This window comes from Aquila chrysaetos, chromosome 10, assembly GCF_900496995.4.
Source record: "Aquila chrysaetos chrysaetos chromosome 10, bAquChr1.4, whole genome shotgun sequence".
Lineage (NCBI taxonomy): Eukaryota > Metazoa > Chordata > Aves > Accipitriformes > Accipitridae > Aquila > Aquila chrysaetos.
Window position 1 is genome coordinate 25,994,218 of NC_044013.1, and position 24,928 is coordinate 26,019,145.

The following is a 24,928-nucleotide window of genomic DNA, read 5'->3' on the forward strand; positions in this document are numbered from 1 at the left end:
CAATATGGTGGATGCAATACTGATACCACCTAATTTTCCACACACTTCAGGTACCAAAGTTAACTATGACATTTTGCAGAGTAGTAAGTCTTCAGGTATAACAGGTAAAGCCAAGAAGAGAGTGACCGACAAGCACCCAAAGCTTTCGGGGCCAGGTACCTGTGGGGGCCTAAGACGAGCTTACCCTGCCCGGGGTGCTCCCTGAGCAGCAGGCCGCACACGGTCCCAGCGCCCTGCCTCGCTGTAAATCCACCAGCATCTCCGGGCACTCCCGGCCGGGAAGGCAGAGGCCACCTCCAGCTTTTCCACGGACATCTGAAACCCACGGTCGCCCTCGCCCGGCCGGGCACAGCCCCGCGGCCGCCCGCTAGATGGCGGCCCGACACCGGCGATGGCGGAGCGGCGACGAGGCGAGGCGAGCCCAGCCCAGCCCGGCGGCGGTCTGGCCTGAGCCCGGGCCCCCGCTGCTGCTGGCCGCGGCCCGCCCGCGCTCGCCTGGGCAGCCGCACCCAGCCCGCCCGCCTCTGTTCCTGCGGGAGCACCGAGGGACGCTGACAGACTAGGGTTATTAAAACCACCCCGAAACACGGACCGCTGGTTTCGGTTATAAAACGTCGATGGCTGATCCGAGGAACCCCACTAGCAGCCCCCCCGCGGGCGGCGGGAGGAGACTGGCCCACAGCCTCCTGCGCAGGGACGCAGGCCCACACAGCCGGCACCGGCAGAACCCAGACAGGCCACGGGGAAGGGCCCCTGGGCGGCCAATTTAAAATCTCACCAGGAAACAAGGGCTTTCTTGGGAATCCTGCCAGTATGCAGCTGCCCCCGCCCCAACGCACCCTCCCGCCATCCCGCTGGAGCTTGCCCCTCACTCCCCCCGCAGCGGCACAGCTGCACAATCCTGCAGGGAGGCAGCGGCATTTCTCATCCCTGTTTATAAATGGGTATCATCACTGTTGTCTCAGCCCTCGCAGGAGCTCTGAAGCGCTCCTGCCCTGCAAATACTAGTCTGGGATAATGATCCTGTTCATGGGTAGCAAAAAGACCTGCAGGTTTGCAGTTTGCAGGCAGGGTTGCAACCTCTGCAAGGTAATACTTTCCAAGTCTGCTGCTGGTCAAAAGCAGTTTTTCATGGGAATGCTCAGAGACATGATTGTAATGAAAGGCTATTTCCATGCCAAATTTCCATGCTCAAATAGCTAGCTGCTTCAGCTGAAGAGCTGTTTATCATAAAGTCACAGGACTTTTCTATTACTGGAAATGAAGGGGTATTTTGGTTCTCCTCCTTGTTCTGCCAAGCTAGCAGGTGAACTGGCTTTGCACTAACCGAAGTCTAACGCCTCGACAGCTACCATGCTTAGAAAACTTCAGCCCTCAAAACAGGAGTGTTCCTACTATGTTGGAAAGAGACTGCCATCAGCCTCATACAGCCTTGCAGGGGTTGCTGCCTGAGTGCACAAGATGAAAGGCAGCAATACACTTAGCAGGGCTCTGGGATCTGGGTTTTCCCAGTTTGCACTTCAACACAGGAGGACAGGCTGAGAGCCCTGGCATGGGACTTGGATGTTCTGGGTCATCTTTCCCAGCTGTCACAGGCAGTTTGCGTGATGTTGGAAAAAGCCACTTTACATTGTCACATCTCACTTCTCTCATTCCCAAAAGAGAAATGGTAACACAAAAGAAACAGACAAGTTCATGAAAAGCTGTAAGCTGTTCCACTTCATGTGTGCACTGAGGATACAGGGATATCAGTCTTAGCTGAGATTTTCAGAGACCTTTGATATGATCATAAACAACAATTAACAGTGTTTAAATAAGAAACAGCCCAGAATACAGAGGGCAAGGGCTGGTAATTCAAGAACAGCATCATGTTTCTTTACACACAGAATATAGGACACAAGGGCTGGAAGAGATTTTAACCCTTCCTTTCCTTATCCAAAGCAGAATCAGTTCCACTGCCTTGCAACACATGTAGCAAACACAGCACTCTCCAGAAGCCCAAGCCCTAGGAAGGCCCAGGGTATACAACCTCCACCTGATCCAGGCAAACAGGGCAAATAAAGACTGAGCATTATTCTGAAGCAAGGGAAGGAAAGAGAAAGACACACAATTCTCTTTGGACAGAGATTTTTAAAAGGAAATGTTAAATTTCCATTTCCCTGTTTCAAGCTCGTTTTAGCTATATAGGCGGGAAGGATCAATTTAGAAACTGTCTGCCTTCAATTCATAGCAACATAAGCATCATCAACATGTAACTTATGTTACCATCTTTCAAACAACTGCCTAGTTCAGCAGATGGAGACTCAACTGTCTCATGCATATCAGAACATGCATGATAACAGACGGACCCTGAATACGAGTTGAATGTCTGGATCGTGAGTCTTTACAGACTGTACTTTAAATTTATTTGCTTTTGCAAAGACTGGCTGACAAAGAAGGGGTAAACAGAGAGACATTTGTTCTTTAACTGCCCTGAAAAATACTAAAGTCTACCATTTCACTACCTGAAATTTCTACTGATGCGGAGGTTCGATATAATGCCATGTGCCATCCCTCTGTGCAGGCATGAATTAAGGCAGATGATCAGAGGCCTGAAGAAAATCCATCCAGGTAAAATCCCTCGCACCAGCATGGGACTGTTCACCTAGTTCCAGAACAAATCCTAGTACCGGTTTCTCAATCGGTTGCCCAACACCACAGAACACTTTCAGTTTCCATGTTCCTCACTTTGCAAATGTGACTTGGCCATCTCTTGGTCCCAGGAAAGTTACTGTTCCTAGGGAATTGATGTGCATTTGGACTTTCCAGACAGATTCTGAACAATGGCCCTTTTTACATCTTCCACGTTAAATCTAGGTAATGTTCTCAATCTCAGATTTGGATGGCTGAGAAATAATCAGCGAAATAACCCTGGCTTCCTATACTCCTCCATAATTTTCTCTGAAAGATATTCAATCACCCCTGCTGCATTTTTCTTTTTTTCTTAAAACTTTCTTTAAAGATTATTCTCAAAGTTCACACCACAACATCCTGCTGAGACAGGCCAGAAGAATCCCCTTCAGTCAATCAATAGCTATATTTCTGACTGTTTTAAAACCAATTGTTTCAGATGCCACTATTACAAACAGCTTTTTTCCTGATCAATATCTCTAGCAGCAGTTCAAATAACCTATCAGCGGAGCTAATTGCTGTTAAAGCTATTCACTTATGATCAGTCAGACTAGGATGTTTTCCCTATGTAATTGCAATAGAAAACTTCACATAAATTCAACCCATGCAAAGCACAACTACTTTCTGGGATGGGCATATGTCAATTTAGTAGAACAAACATTTTTTGGTGCTTTCTTTGTCCTCACCACAAAAAAGAAATCCAGAAATATTTCCATTATTCCAGCTCTGTCAGTGTGCTGGCCCAAGTAGTCAGTGTGCTTAACTTCAGGAATGGAAATAACTGCGTTGACTTGAATGGCATGCACACTGTGCATCTTCAAGTGCTTGTGTTGTTGGATAGGCCAACAGTTTTGTAAAAACACAAAGCTCCCAAGAACATACTAGTCATTGGGGGGAAGTAGGAGAACCCTCCAAACTTGCTGGATTTGTCTATACATGGTGCAAGAAAACAGGCCAAAATCTGTACCAGTGTAGATGAGCAGAACATTAATGAATCCACATGCCAGCTTGCACCCTGGTTTTACAGCTAATGAAGGCTTTCAAAGATCCATTTTAAGTAAAGGAAATGCATGTACTATAAACAAAAGTGTGCTTCTCCCTTCAACAGAAGGATTACCAAATGCTTCAGAAGTGACCCCAATCTAGTATTTTGCAGAGGCATCAATATACTCTTTCATGCATGGAATCACCTACAGATGTTGCAGCACACTGCGCTATATTTTAGTGGCACATGGGGAGAATGAAAAACTCAGAGTTGTGTTTGATTGTTTGTTAAAGACAGTAAGGCACTGTGGGCAGGGAGGTGAGATTATGGTTTTCATCAAGTCCCAGTAAACCTGAGTTAATGAGACATGGTGAAGCAATTCCAGGGAAGGGAAGTATCCTGTCCCTGCACTGAACTGACAGTGAGATCCTAAATACCACTGGTATAAATAGTTGCAAGCACATTTTAGTTGGGACCTCACTGCAGATCAAAGCACACTTTGTTTACTAAATCTGAGTTAATATTTGGACCAGAGCTAATCCCTTATTCATTTCTGTGGAAAGTTTTCAAAGGACAGCTCTCATGAGGACCTCACCTGCATTTCCAAGCAGGAGCTTTCACTCTTCTGTTGACCATTTACAATGAAGTACAGCAATTTCTTTCCTCTCCACCCCCACCCCCCCAACACTGGAAACATCAGTGGCCAGTACAAAGTAGACAAAGATGAGATTTTATGAGTATTTCTTGCAGGAAAACTCCTATTCTTCTGACCAGCTCTTCTGAAAGCATTATTCAGACACGCAGGTGTTTCGGAGATGATCCTCACTCCCCCAGCTAAGCTTACTTTCCCATTATCCAGCAAGCTTTTTGCCTCACAGCTTAAGGGGATAACTGTAACACCAAGTGGCAAATCCACAGGCATCAGTTCACTCCTCTGCTGTCATGTCTGGTGCCTCTACCACATCTTCAATTCTGCTCATCTCTGTGCAGTGGAAGGCCAGGTGGCAGGCAGGGGTTCTCACAGGACACAATAAAATGAAAAAGTAAGTAATATGAGTTTGATCAACTCCTGAGGCAAGGCTGAATAAAAACTTTCATTCCCATCCTATATACCATCTTTTCTATGATATTCCTCTAATTAAGCAGTTGTCCTCAGTGCATTAGGTGCAAGCCATTTGAACACAGCTTCAGACTGAGTTTATGATCATCTCCTTTATATCCAAAAGGCACATAGTGAGTGACCTGCAAAGGCTGATTGTATACGTTATGATGGGCACATATGCAAAACACAGCAAATAGCACTGCAACCAGCTAGGCACCACAGCCAGGACTACAGAAGATGGAGCAATTTTAATTCTCTAGCAGGGTCAATTTTAAACAGATTGCTATTTATATAAAGTAGCTCATTTTCCACCCTAAATAAAGCAGAGACAGGAGCAGCCCCAATGCCTGGTGGAGCTCATACCCAAGTCTGTTATTGCACAGGTGAGCATGCTCAGTGAAACCAGATACCCCCCACAGGCTCTGCAACAGTAGCTGAAGTGCTGGCTCAAACACCCAACACATGCACCTTACAGCAGTTGTAAATTTTCAAACTATTTAATACATTTTGTAACTTTTCTGCATCCCACTATCTGCAGAGTTTTTCTTTATAGTGGAATTTTCTACCTATCCCATATGAAAATTCAGGTAGTTGGGTTAATTACTGCAGCAATTTCTGTACCCGAAATAAAAACCATAATTCATGTAGAAAGATATTTTTATATATATATATGGTTTGGTTTTTGTGGGTTTTTTTTGTTTGTTTGTTTTTGTTTGGTTGTTTGTTTTGTTTTTTTTAAGTACTGTGGGTTTCTTTCTCAAGGACTGTCTTAATATTTGTTCCTTTCATGATACCAAACAAATTGCCTGCATCCACAATTTGGTCCTCTTTCTGTGATCATCCAAAGTCCTACACTAACATATCATGAATAGCGTCACATACTTTACTTGATACAGAAGCAACTGCATTTGTATGCTACCATGGTTTGCAAAACTGCAATTACATCAACCATTAAAACTGAGAAGGGAAATGGAGAACAATGCTTTATATTAAGTGATACCAATTACAGAGTAAGTACCTGATGCTAAGAAAAGTGACTGTTATATTTATGTGGTTATGTAACTAACAGATTGAGCAAGCTCTTGCTCTTTGCTTATCTGTTGGGCTCTTAACACATGGCGGTAGACTCATTTCCTGAAATATCTCATAAGTCAGGAAATGCAGATTTTTGATGTTAGATTGCTGATAGGCCTCTTGGAATAAAAGCAGAGCATTGAGTTATGTTGTTATGTTATAGATAGTGCTCTAACTACTGTGCCTGCACGGAACCACTGCCTTTTCAGGGAATCATGGAAGGGTTGAGGTTAGAAGTCACCTCTGGAGATCATCTAGTCCAATGCCCTGCTCAAAGCAGGGTCACCTAGAGCAGGTTCCTCAGGTCTGTGGCCAGTCAGGTTTTGAATCTCTCTGAGGGTGGAGACTCCACAACCTCTCTGGGCAACCTGTTCCAGGATTTGACCACACTCACAGTAAGAGAGTTCTCTTACATTTAAACAGAATTTTCTGAATTTCTGTTTGTGTCCATTGCCTCTTGCCCTTTCACTGAGAATCATCTGGCTCAATCTTCTTTATTCATCCCATCAGGGGTTTAAACACAGTGATAAGACCTTTTCTGAGCCTTCTTTTTCACAAGCTGAACAATCCGAGCTCTCTCAGCCCCTTCTTATATGAGAGATGCTCCAAGCCCTTAGTCTTTGTGTCCCTTTGATGATAGTGTTCCTCTAAGTCCATGTCTTTCTTGTATTGGGAAGACCAGCACTGGACCCAGCGCTCCAGATGTGGCCTCACCAGTGCTGAGTAGAGGGGAAGGATCATTTCTCTCAGCCTGCTGGCAGCACTCCTCCTAATGCAGCCCATGATGCTGTTGGCTGCCTTTGCCACAGGGTACCCTGATGGCTCCTGCTCAACTTAGTGTCCACAAAGACCCCCAGGTCCTTTTCTGGAGAGCTGCTTTCTAGCCAGTCAGCCCCCAGAGTGTACTGGTAGGTGGGGTTTTTCCTCCTCAGGGGCAGGATTTAGCATTTCCCTTTGCTTAATGCCATGAAGTCCCTGTTGTCCCATTGCTCCAGCCCATCAAGGTCCCTGTGAATGGCAGCACAACCGTCTGGTGTATCACACACTCCTCCCAATTTGGCATCATCTGCAAGCTTGCTGAGGGTTCATTCTGTCCTATCAGCCATATCGTTAACAAAGATGTTAAAACAGTACTGATGCCAGTATCAACCCCTGGGCTACTCCACTACTGACTGGCATCAGCTGGAGTCTGTGCTGATCACACCCTCTGAGCTTGGCAGTTCAGCCAGTTTTCAGTCCACTTCATTGCCCATTTTTTAAGCCCATACTTCATCACTTTGTCTATGAAGATATTATGGAAAACAGTATTGAGAGCTTTACTAAGGTCAAGATAAACAATACTCACTGCTCTCCCCTTGTCCACAAAGTGAGTCATCTCATTGTAGCAGACTATCAAGTTGGTCAGTGTGTGGATTGTCCAGCTCATAGTTCACAAACAAGTTTCACCATGTCTAGTGCACACAGGTGACTCACGGGTTGTTACAAAAGCAACCCAGCCTTGGATTGCCTTGAGGCCCTGTCTCTCTGCAGAGACAACTCATGGGGAGCTGTGTAGACAGCTTAGTCCTGGGCTGTCTGATAAACCCTAAACTAAGCAGGGCAGTGGCTGCACCATTCAAAGAACCAAAACCTGAACTGAGCCTTGAAATCCTTTAACAAATAATATGTCCCAAGTCTCAATCCAACCACTATTCAGTTGCCTGAGGAAGCAAGGTTAAAAAACAACAACAAAAAACCACATTGGAAGGTTTCAGCTTCAGTTTCAAATGACAACCTTGTGTATTCAAACAATCACAGACCAGCAAAGGAAAGATAAGGGGAAACTCCACTCAGATATACATAATCCATTTAGGCATATATCATAATCCACTCAAACATAGTCATACACACTATTCCACAAGTCAGGGGATAAAAACCCTAAGATTCAGGTTGGAAATTGGGGAAGTCACTTCTCCAACCATACAGTTGGCTTGTGAAGGAGACCCTTCCCCGCCTTGATCAGGACACTGGTCAAAGTAGCTTCCCTGGGATTGAGAGCCCTAACCTGGAGGGGTAAGTGAATATTGTTTATGCTTTAAGTTTGTAGACACGTCCGTGCTTGTATGTGAATCACTTGTGGTTGTAATAATGTACTACTCTTGCTTTTAAAATTGTAATAATGCATTCCACCATTGTATCTGTAAAACCTGCAATAGTGGCATGTTAAGTCTATAAGTGAAGTTCAAATAAATCATTTGCTTGAACCTTGCAGTTAAGTCTGTGTGTGAAGTTCAGGTTGTTTCCTTGAACCTTGCAGTTAAGTATTTTTCCACCACAGTCAGGTATGATATTCCCTTTGTAAATCCATGCTGACTTCTCCCAACCATGATCCCATCAATTAGTATCTTTGGAAATGGCTTCCATTATTATTCACTTTTCCAGCTTCCCAGGGACTGAGGTGAGGCTGACTGACCTGTATTGCCCTAGATCCTGTTTCTTGCCTTTCTTGAAGATAGGAGTGACATTTGATTTCTTCCAGCCCTCAAGAACCTCCCCCAATTGCAGTGACCTTCCAAAGATCGAGACAATGACATGAGCCAGCTTCCTCAACACTCATGGGTACATCCCATCAGGTTCCAGGGACTTACATCTGTCCAGGTCATTTAAATGTATTCTAGCTTTATCCTCTACCAAGGATACATCTTCCTTGCTCCAGAAGCTCTCTTCAGCACATTAGGGACTACTCTGGCTGTTAGGAATTAAATTCTCCGTAAGAGACAGAATTTAGGTACAGATCCTACCAGTTAAATGATTGTATTCATCCAGTGCACATGGACTGGTTAACCATTCACCTGCTTACATTCTGCTTTTTAAACTAGTTTCCATGAAGACAGTTATATAAGCTCTTCTTAGTTTAAGTCTCCCGTTCTGTAAAACAGATATTATCCCTTTATTTCAGCTTTACAGTGCAATTTAAAATGAAACACTCTGAGCTTCTCAGCTAGTGGTACCAGTGATACTGAGCATCACAGCAAATTGCTAGCTGTAACACCTGAACCTTACACCAGGGCAGCACTGGGCTGCTAAAAAGAAGCGGTCTGTTGTGGATACACACTTCTTGGTTAAGTGCTCATTTGGTCACCACACACACTAAGTCTCTTCCTTCTGATTACAGGTTTGGTCTTTGAACAGACTACTCAAACACAAGAGTCAGACAGTGCCCCCAGAAGCAGGCTTCAAGGCACAGGAAGCCTCTCTCTGCTACCTCTTCCCTACCTCTTCCCTTCAAGGCCTGTCACAAGAACCCTCCCTGTGCATCCCTTCCTTAAACCCTCTGCCAAGCCAGGTCTAAACATCCATTTCCATAAGACCCAAGTACCTATGCTCTGCCACCAAGCCAGAGAAGCTAGCTGAGCTGCTTGTGTTACATCAGTGACAATGGCACTTATAAGTGATGATGGCATTTACCAGTGCAACAGAATTACAGCCCTGGTACAGACTAAGCTGTTTGTAACCTTGGGCCTGTTTTACTTTGTGCAGTAAATGAAAACAAATGGCTTCCAGAGACAAGTAATGCATTCTGGCAATATTTTAGGCCAGTGATAATTCAGCACAGCTATAAAGGCCTCTAGACTATACAGAGTTCTCAGATTTTAAGTACTAGTGGTCCACTATCAAGCCTCCAGAGCTTTAACCCATCCTTCTTTCCAAATGATACTGCAGGGGCTGGATTACTCCCTCACAGCAGGGTTTGAAGCAGTACAGAAGCAACTAATGTTGTAAACATCAATCAAGCATAGCTAGAGGGTAGGGACCTTAAAATGCCACTCTGCTTGACCTGTGTCAGCTCAGTGCCACTTTCCCAGGTGCTACTCCATTCTAAGAGCATGACAAGCAATGTGAGAGCAACAGCACCCACTCCCTCCCGTCAGCGCTGCTACAAGACAAATCTTGTTTATTCTGCCATTCTTCATGACCACTGGGTACATGATTTTGATATGGAGGTTTTGAATCCTTTTCTCTGAAGATTATTTGAAGCAGAAAGATGGCTCAAAGACAGAAACAGAAGCTTACATGGTCTGTTGGTTGCATGCTCAGAGTTGCAATATTCCTGTGCACAGGCCAGCAAGCATACGTATTATTGTCAGCAAGCTTTCTGCAAATTTCTGTGCAACTAGACAAAGTTGCAAGGGATGCAAAGCACAAGGAACAACTTGACAGTCAGGTTTGGAGTCATGATTATGCTAGTTCTTTGTAAGATGGAGGAGGCTTTCAAAACAGAGCAGGAGTCCTGCTCTACAAGCCCCTACCTCAAATATGGCATCAGCTGAGAGGATCCAGAACACCACCAGGTGAGATCTTCTGAACATCAGTGTGATATCCACACGTCACCCTCACTGTCAGGATATTCTACAGGATTGATCTATACCTATTCTGGGAGGGCTCTGGCAAGGTGTTCCAGTGCAAATGTGCCACTGAGCACAGATAAAGGGGCCTCCAGAGCTGCCAGAGGCAGACAGGGCAGGTGCATGCAGTACATGTACTGTCATGGTAGGAGGCTTGGACCAGTCCTTATGAAGAGACACTATTTTCAGTGTTGCTTTGGCTCCACTGGGCACAGCTTTTCCTCACCACATGACAAACGTTAAGAGTTGCGTCAGATTGTGCACTGATTTGTGTTGCAATTTCAGCTTGCTTGACTATGGCATGCATCAAAGCTATGACCAGGCATCCTGGGGCCATTGGTTGGAGCCCTGAACAACACGTAATTTTAAGATGAGACACACTGAGATGGGAAACATCCCTGAAGGACAGTAAAACCAAAATCAAAGCAGAATAATAAAGAGCCCAGAAAAAAAGAAGAGCAAGAACAAAAGGACACTAAAAAATGGGGCAGAAGTCGTCAGTGCTCTCAGAAACAAAAGCATCAGGGACAAAGGCAACCGCCCTGTTGTCGATCTGTCACAATGAGCAGTCAAGGAAATGAAGCAGCCTTGCAGCTCCACATTTCACAGGGCTGTGAAAAACTCTTGGACCTTTCTGATCTCACCCAGCTTCTTCATGCTGGAAACAATCTAACAATCTCCCTCTGCCTTTTTTTTTTTTTTTTTCTTTCTACACAAGTAACTCATTAAAAATAAGAAAATACTAGGCTTGACTGTGGTGGGTGAAGGGAACAGCTGGAGCACATGTGAAATGGCAGGTCTCTTCTGATCCAGAATGCTTGCACCATGGGAGAGCAACATAATGGAAGCTACTAATACAGTACTTTAATGAAGACAACCCCCATGCAACATCTGACTGCGTGAATATCCATACTTAATATTTATATGGTTTGGCAATTCTTGCTTTTAATCCCACCTACAGCTGGCACTGTGCTGATACTTTGGTTACAGATTGGAAAACACCCAAACATCATTTGATATTAAAGGAAGAAAATAATTACCTTCCATAACAAAATCACTCTACATTGAAGGGAAATCTACTCTACTCCTGGATCCTGAACAACAGAAAAATTACTAGGCTAGATAATACTATGGTAGGTGCTTAAAAGTAAAGTTCCTGCTGTCCTGCAGTCACCTGATGCTCAAACTGCTAGGGATCTCAATGAAGTCAGAATAATCTGTCACTAGAAACCAAGTCATTAACGCTAGTTGTGAAAGTGCTCTTTAGCAAAAGAATACAGTCAAGAGATTCTCATAAGACAAAGTTATTTATCCTGTTAAGAGCTGCCAGAACATGACTGTATTACAGAATAAGGCAACCAATGCACTTTTAAACTTATTCCACAAGTCTAGAGGCCCAGTTGCAACTACTCTATTTTGACACTGAATTATAAACAAGTTCAATGAGGACAGTGCAATAGCAATGAGGCAGAAATGTCAGAAGTTCAAGGTGGCAGACCAAAATGAGTTTCAATGCAAGTTCGAACAGTAAAGATACGGCAGCGATAAGTACCATCTCCCCCCAGATTTGCTCTGAAGTGCTAGCCCATTCATCATCCCAACAGGATATTAGAAACAACAGTGTTTGCCCTGAGTAACTCCATCTAACATGATGTATGTTAAAACATTGAAATTAAAATACAGCTTACAGTAAAAGACAGTCTTTAGTGGTTTCCTTGTGTAAGAGGCTTGCTTATCTATTCCCGAGGCTAGCTAACGGACTTGGGCTTTGTTAGCCTGAAGACTTCAATGCTGATCATAAGGAGTTCAAATCCTGCATGGGTTAGCTGCAAAAAAGTTCCTATCAGGGCTAGAGTAGAAAATGCTATTTTGCACTAGAATCCAGTGGTATGGGGAAAACTGGATTCCTCTAAATATGTGCAGTGGGAAAGTCCTGATTCAGTATTTGACTACACCATTGCCTTTCATGAGCAGCAGACTCTGCCATATGTTTTCTTGAAATACTGGCCAGAAAACTATGCTTCCTGGTGTCTCACTCAAAACACAGATTGGTTGATGCTAACATCCCTGCTGGGACCCAGTGGCTGCCTCTGTAGGAATGATGAGAGAGCAAAGCTATTTGGCTTACTTCCCTTGGAAGGGATTTTGTAGGAACCTATTAACAGCAGGCATTTCAGTAATGACCCCTATATAAGTATATACACACATACATATATATGACTCATTTTAGCATGAGCTATTGGATGAACCAGATTATCTAATTTTTATTGTTTGGATGAGAAGCAAAATGAAGATTTACACCCTCCATCACATTTGCCACATGAAGTTTAAATCAGCACCCAGGACTGCATGCAGACACATGCTCAGCAGAAATTCAGACATGTCTGAAACAGTCCTAGGTATTTAGTTCAAGATCAGACACTGCAAGCTCTCCTATGAAGTAAATGAAGTACAAAATTATTCACAGAATCAGTTATGCAAAAATGCACAGCAAGCATTCTCCTTTGCTTGTAGCAGTTCCCAATGCAGGGCTGAGATCAGCCATGTCAGCTGCATTCCCTGAAAGAAGGGGAAGTTTGAGTTGGTCCAACCTGGGTTTGACAAGCTACAGACCTCTGCTGCTCAGTAGCTTTTCAACAGTTCACACTATGCTATTCACAGCATAACTAGAAACTCACATACACTCCCAGGTAAGGGAAGTTAATAACAGAAAACTTTCTCTTATGGTCAGTGTTTTACTTTTAAAGAGTTTCAGGAAAGATCTCAATGTCCATTATTCACATGGATTAGAAGCTGTACTGGTGTTACACACCTGCCAGCAACAGAATATGCTCCAAAACTGTTTTTAGTAATTCTGGTGTCAATAACAGCCCAAGGAAGAGTCAGTTCCTGGTTCCTAGCCATAGTTGTCAATACACTGGCTTTTATCAGCAAGCCCTTCTGTCTTCTTACAGCCCCACACCTGTGCCATCACATACCTAACACAGTTTGAACTGTCCCCATACCATCTGGTGGAAATTCACTTTCTACTTGCTGCCAGGAATTGTGGGGAGAGGAGAAGCAGCTCATGTCACAATAGAAGTTTTTGCATATACACAGAGTAAATCAATACAAGCAATTTCTTGCCTGCTAATTCAATTCTTGCAAGCTCTTCTTTAATCACGTTTCCAGAACGTTTGATATTGCAATAAAACATTTTGTTGTGTACACTTTCCAAGTGAAAAGAAAAAATTTTGAAATGTTAGTTGATTTATTTTACAGAACACCTTATCCAGTTCTGAGTGTTAGGCCCTGACATAGTACAGACTGCAAGTAAGCCATCAAAGTTGTTAGGCAATTGCTTAAATTAAGTAAACTCTTAAGTGCTGTGCTGACCCAAGGCTCACACTCTCTAATCGCTCTCTCAAACACAAAGGTCACATTCTCAGCATCTATTCCAATGACATAGAATGTCTTTTACAAGAGATCATGCATTCTGAGCATATAACAGACACTGATTATTCCTGCTGCCTCTTTTTCCTCCTTTAAGCTGTGAGGTAAGGAGTTAGGGAAGACTTTACAGCCAGGGAAGAAGCATCTTTGAGGGGAGGGAAGGCAAAAAAAAAAAAAAAAAAGACAAAACCCAAGAGAGCTGTAAATAAGAGTCAGTTCATTTAAAAGGACTGTAGTGTCAAGAGCTAAATCAGTACCCTGGAAATGATCTTTGGTTTACATCTGTCTTTCCTCCTTTGCTTTTTCTGTATTTTAGACAGGATTAAAAGTAAAGATACTATGTTAACACTAGAAGACTGTTACTCCAAGCATTTCTGGCACAAAAGGAGTAAAACAGACCTACAGAAAGATGACTGATTTCACAGAGCAGCTTGAATAGCAATCCAAGGACTAGCACATGAGCCCATGTGCTCTGTCGACACTGCTAGTTAAGACCAATTCAGCAGAACAGCCTATTTAGCCTTTGAAAACCTTTATTTATTTATACTCCTGAGGCCTTAGCAAATAGCTGTTGAATACAATGCAATTCCCACATCATGCTCTGACACTATTAGAGGCACTGGTAACTACAGTCACCCCATTTACACTTGCTATTGCAGCCTGCAATGTTTGGGACATAAAAGCACTACCTATTCTACATGCCACAGCAATAAACTTCATTTCAGTAACATGATGCAATGGTCTGTGACATGTGCACAGAATACTGATTTATTTGAATGTAACCATAGTGTATAGTTCAAAGCCTGAGCCTCTTGCCACTTCATGATACCAGCTTGCCTTATATACCCAACTGTACCACGTTCTATATTTTTACTTTGTTCGAGTGCAAAGTGAGTTGACCAGTAGAAAGTTGTAGCTACCTTGAGTTCTAAGCACATATCTTCGGCAGTACTTTTTCTTAAGTTTAATGAAGGGTAAATAAGATTAGGAAAATATTACCTTAATCAATACATTAGCTTTAGTCAAGTTCACAGCTCATTAGTAATCCAATACCTACCACTGAGCCATTTTCTGAGTTAAAATTCTCAACTAAGTTTTCCCAGTTTTCATTAAAAAAAAAAAAAAAAAAAAGATAACCTTACCTTATTTGGAACAATCCCAGGATTTGCAACACTGCCTCTCCCTCTTCTTTGAGACATTTCCAGTCAGTCAAAAGCCCTATTCCAGGCACCCTTTCCTATGCAAGTTCAGCTATATGATACTCAAGGGGAAATCTCTCCCCTCTGACCATCTCAAAGTCCAGCTGGAAGGTGTAGCCACACTGGAATACCTAGACATTGAAAGCAGGGTCTAGCTCACCAAATTTTTTTCACCCTGCTCACAAAAATAAGCTTTATTGCTCTTCCCATAACACTGCAGAGACTATTTGCTAAGGTTTGCACAGTGTAAATGGGTTGAGGTTCAGGTGTGGTCAGCACTAGTTTGCTACTGCTTCAAATAACTGTCTCAAAAGACAATTTTCCATCTTCTAGTCTGGCTCCACATTGTTATTTTGCACACAAAGGAGTTCAGGAGAGGCAGCTTTGACAGTTAACATATACTAAAAAAAAAAAAAAAAAAAAAAAAAAATCCCTTTTTTACCTTGCTCCTTGATGTGAAGGCACAGTTTGGAAACAATAGTTTGCAACATTCATTTACCTTCCTCATAAATATACAGCAACATAGCTGTTGATTGCTAGTTGATGCCACACAGAGCTAGATGTTCATGCTACTACAAAGCACTAGCCTCTGAGAGGGTACTTACCACACCAGGGCACTTCCTTCATGTCCATTCTGGGCAAATATTCTGCAAGTCTTCACAGAAAAGCATTTCCCACATGAAAGAGACTCTAATCTGGGTGTTGAAACAATGGGAAACCCTAAAAGAGAAAAAAAATGTTTTAAGAACCCATACAGCAACCAAGGGAGTAACTTTGAAAGTTAGTCTTAAAACATGTAATTTCCTCACTAATGTTTCTAATTGAATCATATAGGAAGTCTCAAGACAAGGAACACAAGCAAAACAGTAGACTTCAGTAGGCATAGATGAAGGCATTTTTTACCTTGGGGAAATTACTTTCAGTAGAGCAACTAGCAGAATAGGAACACAACCTATCCTGCTTCAAGTTGCACATGAGCCAGCTTAACCCTGCTGTTACTTCTGTCCTCGGGTAGAATTTACTGGTGCTAGTATTCAAACATGACCACAGCAGCATTAAATCTACCAGGTGGAGGTAAGGGAGCAGCCTAGCATCTAAAAGCAATGCAGCAGTAAGGCCCAAGGGCTTGCATGCAGCCTTGCTGGTTTGTTCCAGTCTGACTGGTCAGTCTAGTGGCTGATGTTCACAGCAGCCCACCTAGCCCGATCATCCTCCACTACAAATAATTTCTATCTCAAAAAACAGAGTAATTACTAAAATGAGCACTTTCCACAGCTTCCTTCTGGAACAAGATAATAGCACTGGGAGACAACATGCAATACGATGTTGAAAATTCCTCTGAACAGAAACATTCAATCAATGAAAAAGGAGAATGTGAAAAGGAAGCAATACCATAATAAATACAGAGATATTTTTACCCCCTTTAGCATGACTTCTTATATGTGGCAAGAATTTTCTCTCACCCTATCCAGACAGTGGAATAGCACACACCCAAACAAAGCTAACACCCCTAACCTTTCTAGGGTGGAAATACAGCCCTTATAGAACTGACTCCCAGCTGAAGGCAATCAGAAAACTCAAGCCTAATCACCTGCTCCCATTTGATAGAGCCTCCCGCTTAGTTCATTATCCCCCTTTGCCTAATTTGGGGGCCTGGCAACAAAAAGGGCATGGATCTGTTCCTTTTCCCCAGTGCTGAGGCACCCGTGACCCACCTCAATTTGAGATGGCAGAATTCAGATTCAGAGTCTGCATGGGGGATGCTGTTACTTGCCTGCTTGCTACACCCTGAGTACTCCTCCCCTAATCCCTCTCCTTCTCCTTGCTCTGCTCCTTGTCCTGGTGATGAAAGGACTACCGGCTGCCAGGGGAGGACACAAGAGCTGACAGTTTCACAGCCTAAATTAGGGTACAGCTGAATGTTGCCTGCAGTGGTGCGAAGGCCTGGGCACTGTGGGGAGCTGGAGGGGATGCTGTGATTAGTGCATGCCCTTCCTGCAGGGTTAAAGGTCTGCAGCAAGGGACATGGTTAAATCAGGTAAAGGAATGAGGGAGCTGAGCAGGGGCCAGCCATCCAGGAAAGAAACACCTCGTTGCACTGTCCGTCAGAAGCTGTGGGTTTGGCAGAGTGATGGGTGGCAGGAGACACATCCGAGGCCAGGGAATGGCATAGTATGAGCTGTCATGGCCAAGGAGCGCCATCCCCAAAGAGGAAGGCTTGGACAGGCATACCGTAGCCATCACCTGACAGCTGAGCTGCTGACAGGCAACAGCAACCTGGTGCTGCCCCAAAACATTGGTTACTGCTGGGCATTGATGGTGGCACCTGTAATTTGGCTTTACAGGCTGTGGGATAACGGGGGGCTGCCTGTTCACTGTCTTCCACTGTGTGACCGAGGCAGTGTGTCCAAGGGGGGGGTGGCAGGGGCATGGGCAGTTGTGTTGCCCCGCTGTGCACCTGGGAGACACTGCTGGCAAATGTATGGGTGAGGATGGGCTGATAGGTGGAGAAAGCCCCAGTTTAAAGATGGGCATCATAAATAACCAACCCTCAAGTAAGGATTGAAGAGAAGGAGAAAAATGGATCTGTGATTAGTTCTGATTAGTTTTAAAGTTTCCCTCTGCACATGCTCTTGAAAATAAAGCATTTCTGAATAGGCCTTGTGTATACTGAGGGTGAGGGAGGGAAGGCGGGAGGGAAACCAAGTGGAAGAGAAAAATGCTTCAGCTGACAATGACTGAGAGGGAGAGAACTGCACGGTAACGTGCCATCCATCTGCTGGGCAAGATTCATTATTCACAGCTCAGTCACTTGGTTCTAAATTTTAAATGTCATCTAAAGTGCTTTTTAAATTCATCAGTTTAAAAGATATTTACTAAGCAGCAAAACATTGCGTTATTACTCAGTGGCACTAAGGGCTGCGGGATGGCAGGCAGTGTTGTCGGGTGGCGGAGCAAGAAGCCAGCTAAATTGGAAATCGCTTATTTGCTATTCAGAGGCAGCCCTGCAGGTACAGTGCTTGTTGGCCCTTGAAGTTTCCCATGGCTACATCCCAACAAGGTGCTCATGCTTTCTAAAAAGTATCTCACAGATTTCAGTCAGGCCTGAGCAAAGAAGGAACATAACTCATTTGCTGCCTCACACCAACCTTTGTACCAGTCATCGCCAGAACCGCAAGAGCACTAACCTAAGCACCCAGGAAATCCCCAGTACATACCCTACCACACAGGGGTGTATACATTTGATGACCGGATTTTTACATGACCCTGTGGCACTCTCTTAAGCAATAATAACAACATTTCAGCCACAGTATTTGATTAGCAATCAGAAATCAGGCCTGAAAGAAGACACAATACTGTTCATATCCACCACAAATGGTGAGGCTGAGGCACAGGGTGCTGAGGTTTCTAGGGACCTCAGCTTCCCCTGCTCCTTGCTCACAAGCCTGGCACAGTTCCATTAGCATAATCACTCCTGTACTAATGTCTTCTACTCACATAGTCATTTCTTTACTAGCAAAACCATGCATATCCTCAAGATATTTAAGCTACACATTGTGTGATGGTAATAGCTTTGTAATTGTGTTCATCTATCATCCATTTTAAATATCCTTGCTCTGCCCACTAACCCATCTCCAATGGCTCCACTTCTCATCAGACACAAATATTTCTGGGAAGTTTCAGAGAGGCACATTTGGAAAAAAAGGAGTGCAGGGGAAGAACCAAAATGAAAACTTCCTAGGCAGATCTTCATAGCCTATAGATGGGTCTGGGCCGTATGACTGAGGGGAGATTTGAGCTGACTCAGACCTGAGATTTGATGCCTAGCTCAGAAGATAGCATCAGTAATTTTGTGGAAATTACTTTATTCCTTTCTTATGTCCATGGAGATTATCAAACACAAAAAATAGCAAGGAGCTTTAAAGAGATCTGGGGCATAGTGAACACAATGTAGAAGAACTGGAAGTAGTATCATAGCGATTCATTCTCCATTTTGTCTGGCTTACCTGTCTCTGCTGCTCCCATTCAAAGCCCACTGGCATAAAGAAAGACTCCCACAGACTTTGGTAGACTTCAGATGACTCATAAAAAACAAAGTTTTCTGTGGCTGAGCTTAATTTCTTCCACTACCTACAAAATTTCAGTTCTACTTTGGCTCTGGGTCTGCAAAAAAGATGCTTCCAATTTTACTCGAATCACTTCATTCACTGAATAATAGAATTACAGGGATTATACAGAGCAATAATCCTCAGCACTCCATGGGATCAAAGCAGTATTCAAGTATTAAGCAACACTCAGAGAAGATAGCTCAAGTATTATTATCCTCGTTTTCCAGAGGAAGGATGGGAAGACGCAACTTGAGAGCACAGGACTTCTTCGCAGGAGGATTTCTGTTGGGAATCACGTGCTCCAGGCCAGCCTAGGGACTCCCTCCTTCCTGGTGCCCTGGACTGGATGCTGTGGTTAGAGCCCAGCCTCATGCCTGGCCTGATGCTCCCTCCTCACCTCCACCACACTGCTCCTTAAAGCTCTTCCTTGCCAACTGCAGAATTTACCAGCACTACTGCATTTTTAAGTAAGGAACAAAATACTAAACATCTGCATCACAAAGACTGTAGATCCTCTGTAAACTGGTCCCTCCAGGACAAACCTTACTCAGCACTTAGAACCCCAGCTAAGATTAGGGTCCCTGTGGCAGGCGCAGCAGATGTAATTGCACAGCCTAAAGTGCCCTCAGTTGTTAATTGCAAGCAGGCAAAGGGTAGAAGACATTATCCTCCACTTTACAATGTGAGGTCACAGAACAACCGATAACGTGCCCAAGGTGTGGAAGGGCCAGGAATTCAGCTGTCATCCTGTCACCAGGCCCAATGTTTTATTCATAAGACCAAACCATTTGTCACTAGTTTCATGACTGGGATATTTAGGCATACTAAACGGCTTCCTATTTAGCACATTATGTGTGCTTGGGGCACTGCCAGGTCACATCCTTTAGAAGTAAGATACATACACTGCTGCTCAGGAGCTACAGGTAATGCTGGTGAAGTAAACAAGTGATGATCACAAGGAAGGAGGGAGAAAATAGAAGCTGGTCATACTTCTGTAGTGTGTTTACTTAAATAGTACTCTTGAATAAACAAGTTCCAGAAACTAGAAAGCAGGGACTCCCAATTTTCTGGTCTGAACTGCACAAGATCATATACATTAAGGAAGATAAAGAAATATAGCTGAAAGCCAAATACAGGTTACAGTGGCTGAAGATCATCTTCAGGAGATGAAATATTCCTTAAATGATGAAGACAATAATTCACAAGAATGAGATTCTCCAGTGAATTACGGGATTCCTCTTCCAGTAAGTTAGCAGAAATATGCTTCTAAAATTTAATGTACTCATCCATTATTGATGCTGCTTGAATAGATTTATGGATATATATATATATTACCATTTTTTATATTTTTATAAGCATGACATTTTAGTTCACCTGTAGGTGATACTGGCACTTGAAATGCACCAAAAGCTACAGAAGAGGGTAATTGTACTCTGGCCCCAATTGCCTTCCCTCCTCCACTCATGTATTATAGGACAGTATTTTTAAGCTCGAGGACCAATAGAGCTGACAAAAACATAAAACAAGGTACAAAGGAAGCTTGAAGATGTTATGGCACTTTGGGGATGGGAGAAAAGAAAGATAGTGACAGATTAACCTTGGAGCCCCATAAAAACTTTCTATGACCAAATCCAAGCAACAGTCATTAAGAGAAGTTGATACAATGGGCTGTGATTGAGCAAGGTACCTAAAATCAACTACCTAACTTTAAAAGCAGTATCGTTAACTTCAGTGGTGAATATTCATGTGCATAAAGTTACAGGATCTTACTAGAGCACATTATAGACTAATGCACTTTTTTCTTATGCTGGATAAATCTCTAGCCTTTTAGCAGTTTTCTCTGATATAAATACACATCAGATGTTCAAATATTCGCTCTTCTGTCCTAAATTGAGGGCACCTTTTCTGTTATTTCTAGTATTTTCTCTGATCTGCTTTTTTATCTTATCCAGTGATTATATGTAATATCTTGTTTGCAAGGAAAAGAAGGAAACAAACCAACCCTGGTTGGATAGCCTCGTTCCCAGTGCACAGTCCTCTGTGTTTGCACATGAACCTGCACAGGAACTAACCCATTGTGAACCAGTGGCCAAAGACTGTATTTCACAGATGAGTAAATATCTCAGTACAGTAATGTTTCTGTAAATTGAGGATGGGGAATTGGCTGGGGTAGAAAGACCATGTTAAGAAAGAAAAGGCTGCCACCTGAATTCGTGCTCCATTAGACATGAGTGATATTCTGTTTTAAGGCTGCAGCTTTGGATTTCATTACATCCAGTCTAGCTGCAGGCTCTTGTTGAAAAAAGTGGTCCTGTTCTCCCTTCTCTCCTGTTCCTGCCATATGCTTTAACCACCTCCCTTGCCTCAGGTTGTGCAAGTGTGCAGTGCCTGGATCCAGCTCACTGAGCTCATAGTAAAGTAACTCACCAAAATAAAAGCGACGTTTTCTTCCAGATCGGCAAGCTGATCCAACTGCGTGTGGTCACACCACTACTAGACATGGCAGACGCAGAGCATGGAGTGGGAGGCTCAGATCTCTCTTCCACCCTCACCTGCTGCAGCCTTCTTCACTTACATTTGGTTCAACATAACAAATGCCAAATGCCCCAACAGCAGGGAGACCTTTGTCCACAAGTCGCACTGTCTAATACACAAGAGTGAAATCTACAGGTCAGTTATAGAGCACTGAGCACATTTCCTAATTTTTTGAGTGCTTAAGTTCATAACCTTCACCTTTTATGTACATATGCATTATTTGTAAAGTTCTCTGGATTTCCTTTCCAATGAAGATAGTTTACATATGGACACAAATACATACTCAGCCAACAGCACCAATACCTCTGTGGATTTTTGTGCATATGTTCATAAGCAGTCTTTCACACAGACACACACACACACTACTGACAAAAAGCTAATATGTCTTTTGGTGTAGGCCAGATAATATCTCCCTGCCACCTCCATGCCTTTCTCACCCACAGAGCTATCCCTAAACCTTGCAAATATATATGCAACTGCCTAAACTGTATCAACGGACAAATCAGAAAACTACATCCATCACTGCTTTTCTGTTGAAAGCCTTTATTGCTAGATATATTGTCAGCTAGAGCTGACAATCAGCAAGAAGATTTGCTTGGCTGTATCTGTATTGATATTTATGAAGTTTGAGGCACATGCTAAAACAGACTAAATGTATGACTTTATTCTTTATTGAATAGTTACTGGTAACGTAAGTTGGCAGGAGAATATACTGCCAAAAAAAAAAAAAGCTCTCTTAATGTTAAATCAATGATTCATTTGCTCTCTTCATGATTAATTGCAAAGTATTTGGAACTCTAACGACTTCTGTGGATGCAATATCATTTAATCAAAAGGAAAAAAGATTCAATCTGCATGGAGATACTGATTTCTCTCCTATGTCAGTAAAACAAGGAACTATTTGCTTCCACTAGTCCAAGTGCTTGGGAAAGCTGTCAGAATCAATATGGAAGTCTGGACACTTCAGTACGGGAAATTCAAAGCTGTTTTTCTTCCGGAAAGGTGGGTGTCTCTTTGCTGCTGTACAAGTAATGCATGACCAAAACAATGGACTGATCAGCACCAATGTGCTGGCCAGAGCTGGCCTCCATCTGAAGCGTTCCAGATTCAAAGGGAATCCCACATGCTTAGCTCTTGTAATAGCTAATTAAAAAAAGACCACAACCCAGCAGGTGCCCCCATTAGTTTGCAGACTGACATTGAGCTTAGGCACCTCTCTAGCTTAGCATAAGCTATCTTCCTGTAGATCCTCTTTTCCAAGGGCTGGATTAGCACTGAGCCTAGGCAAAGCACCATCATAGCCAGATAAGGACTTCCAGTGCCAGGGGGCCATTCCAGATGCAGAGAAATTTCTGAAGAAAATACCAGGCCACCGTATATGCTTTAACTATACACTGGAGCATACTAATCCCTAGCATTGCTCACCCATGTCGATGTCTATACGGCACTGGTTTGTTTCAACGTGTGAACCATGAGAGGTCACCAAGTCTGTTCTCCAGGACCCCCATGGCATGGACCACCCAGACAGCCCACGATATGATACAACATCCCCACTCTTGCCAAGATCCAATTGGGATACACAGGATCCTCACTGCTCTTGCTGAACTGGTGCGAACTGCAAAGGCAAGTCAGAGCAGCATGACCGTGCCCCAGCCTGGCCACTGTGCCCATCGCAGGCAGCGTGCCAATGTTAGGCCATGGCAGCTGCGGACTGTTAGCAGGCAGCCACACGCTCTGTCCCTCCTGCTCTGCCCTGTGCTGTATGCAGAGCTGGCAGCTACACACAGGCTTCTGGCCTCACAGCAGGGCAAAGCCCTGGCTATGCATCAAGGAGAAGAGGGGAAAGCAGGAAGCTTAAGGGATGCTTAAAGGACATTTAAACAGGCTTTTTGTGCCACATTTAACCCTTAACATGTAAATGACTGAAAAGCAAATCCATTAATGTACTCTTCTGCCCTTCTGCAGTGTGATTGCACTACTGTGAATTCAGAGTGGTTTTGCTGGCGGAGGGCTTTAGAAAGGAGGGCACACACAAAAAGCAACCCTCATGCTGCTTCTCATCACCTACAATGATTTTGCCTTGTGACAGATCCTCAGGATCTGCTCAGAGATGAGCTGGTGGTCATGGCTGGTTCCTAGGGGAGAGGCCTCTTGTGGTGCTCACCAGCAGTGCATGTGGCCAGCAACTAACTGGCTTTTCCGCAGGGAGTGCAGAGCTAGAGAGGTGCTGGGAGACTGGGTCCCCTGCCCTACTCTGGCAGCAGAAAAGTTTCCATCCCTCCACAGAGATATTTATGTGGCAGAAGAAGGCACGCAGCATGTGTCCAAGGAGATCTTTGCTAATGTGACATAACATGGAAAAAAATTGCTGGAAACCAAAACTAAGACAGAACAAGAAAGGCTGCTGGCATCAGCAGCCAGGCGTCCAACTGGCTCAGTCCAGGGCAGATGGAGAGTGGAGTGAGTGGGAGAAGACACAAAGCACCTGGTAAACTGGGCAAAGTTGAGACTGGGACAAGAGCTGTAGTCTTGGGTAGCACTCCCCTCACATTCAGTACTTGGCTTCCTTCTGGGATTTCCCTCCTGTGTTTCCAAAATTTAAAGCCCTGTTGTGCCTCTGTCTAGGGAGCCAAGCAGGGAGGAGGCGCCAGGCCCAGCCAGAGCACAGGAAGGAAGCTGAAAGCAGGTTGCAGGGGGTACACGGAGAGACTGAGTGGTCTCAGCTGGCCAGAGCAGGTACATGCCACCCCTTTCTTCAGCCCTAAAGACTAGTTAGCCCCAAGTGAGAAACAGAGATCAGATCCATCTCTTGCAGGCAGAGCATCCCATGCATGTAAGGCCCATGCCTGCACTGTGCCTGCCATGCTGGTATTTCCACTTCACTTCAGGCAGGGCTTGCTGGGGACCTTTCATGACCTGCCCAGCTCGAGGATGGCTCCTGTCCCGTTTGCTGCAGCAAGCATACCTGGGGGAAACTGCCAGAGGCTCCGCTGAGGCATCAGACATACTGCCCTGGTTATGTGAGTGCAGGAGACCAAATTTGCTCTCAGCCTTTATAGCCTCCTGAAGCCACTGGGGCTCTCTGGGATGCAAGTCAGAACGGTTGCCTGCTGTGTTTAAAAAGGAGTATAGTCCCAGCACATATTGCAGATTGCTTCATAGAAGAAGGCATGAAAAGAGCAATGTTCTGTTTTTAAATAGGTCTGTCCTGTGTTTGCCCACTGCTAGCCCATGCTGGCAGGTGAGAGGAGGAACAAGTGAGGACTTCATCTACTGCTAGAGCCCTGAGCTGGGAGAGAGGAGTGCGAGGATGCCAGCTTGGCACTGCACCCTGTGGCAATGTGGTGCCACTTGCAAAAATGTAACTGAAAAAAATGCCAGACATCTGTGCCCTCACTGCGTGAACCAAAATGGAAAAGAACCAAATAGTTTTCTTC

General features: G+C 44.0%; 1 long non-coding RNA gene across 1 annotated transcript in view; it reads right to left on the reverse strand.

Annotated features, from left to right (window-relative positions):
• Positions 1 to 15,541, reverse strand: part of LOC115347068 — a 45,992-nt gene extending 30,451 nt beyond the window's left edge. The window contains exon 1 of the long non-coding RNA XR_003925364.1: positions 15,453 to 15,541. This is a non-coding gene — a long non-coding RNA (uncharacterized LOC115347068). The remainder of the gene's footprint in view (positions 1 to 15,452) is intronic.
• Between the last annotated feature and the right edge of the window lie 9,387 nt (positions 15,542 to 24,928).